This window comes from Lutra lutra, chromosome 1 (assembly GCF_902655055.1).
Source record: "Lutra lutra chromosome 1, mLutLut1.2, whole genome shotgun sequence".
Taxonomy (NCBI): Eukaryota; Metazoa; Chordata; class Mammalia; order Carnivora; family Mustelidae; genus Lutra; species Lutra lutra.
In genome coordinates, this window is record NC_062278.1 from 57,708,134 (window position 1) to 57,709,511 (window position 1,378).

At 36.9% G+C, this 1,378-nt stretch overlaps 1 pseudogene; it reads right to left on the reverse strand.

The window, feature by feature from the left end:
- Positions 1 to 218: 218 nt before the first annotated feature.
- On the reverse strand, positions 219 to 330 carry LOC125089437 (uncharacterized; annotated as a pseudogene).
- Positions 331 to 1,378: the final 1,048 nt, after the last annotated feature.

Genomic DNA, 1,378 nt, shown 5'->3' on the forward strand with positions numbered 1-1,378 from the left:
TCCAGAAGTGGAATCACTGGATAATGTTGTAATTCTATGTTTAATTATTTGGAAGACACCATACTGTTTTCTCTAGCAGCTGCATCATTTTAACTTTCCACTAACAATGTGTAAGTGTTCCAATTTTTCTACAACCTTATAATCATTTGTTGTTTTCTGTTTTGATTGGGGTTTTTTTGATAATAACCATTTTAATGAGTGTGAAGTAGCATCATATTTGTTTTATAACACATTTTATTCACTGTGTAATATGTCAAACTTTGTTTCAATTAGCAATAATCGCGCCTCGGATAAACCTCATTGGCTACGATACTGCCACTGCGCAAAGCTATGTCAAACTTTGTAATAACATGTCATTAAATATCCTTACATAAGTCAATTTTCATTTTTGGCATAATATTACATCATATAGTTAAATATCACACATTCAGTTAATCATTTATTGCCTAATATGTATGTTGTGCACATCCTAGATTGTATTTTGTTTTTTTGTTTTTTTTTTTTCCAATCCAAAATCTGATTTTGTAATAAAGCCACTGTTCTGTTATTTTCTGTTCCAAGAAATGAGTGGTATATGTGTGTGGGTATGTCTGTGAATTGTGAGTCTGTGTGTTTGTATGGTTGGCAGGTGTACGGTGGGTGGTGATGGTAACAATTTTAGCCACTTGCTTTAGTCTTCTTGGAAATGGTCAAGGTTTTAAAATACACATATTATGATGAAAGTATTAATTATCTTTCATACGACATGTCCATTTTAAGTTAAAAGGATTAGCCTTTTCCTGGATTGGGTTCCTTGGGAAACAGACTCAGAGATGTGTACACAGGGCAGGAGGTTTACAGGGAAGCGCTCTTTAACGCTGTCTGTGAATGAATGTGAGAGCAGGACCCAAAGTGACCCACCCGCCTTGCTCTTGGATCTTCTGGGTGCCAGATTACACAGTGCTTTGCAAATACATAATATGCAATACACAGCTGTCAGACTTTAGGTCTGTTCCTCTTAGTCTATCCACATGCCTCTTTCTCAGACTTCTCTGTCCCAGGCCTCCTAGTCTTTTTCCTTCCATGCTTGTTCCAGCCAGCCAAGCCTTTTGCCATTGCTTATGACACCAGAGATACAATATCCACTTTCCACACAAATCAGATGGCTGGGTATACCAGCTGTTACTTTTCAGCTTATAACTCTACATTGAGCTAATCTATAATCTATCCATGAGTGAAGAATTTCTGATTTTTTTTTAAAGTTTACTTAATTTTTTTAGTAATCTCTTCACCCAGTGTGTGGCTCAAACTCATGACCCTGAGATCAAGAGTAGCATGCTCTTCCAACTGAGCCAGCTGGGCACCCCTGATATTTTTCATTCACCTAATATAGGCCATC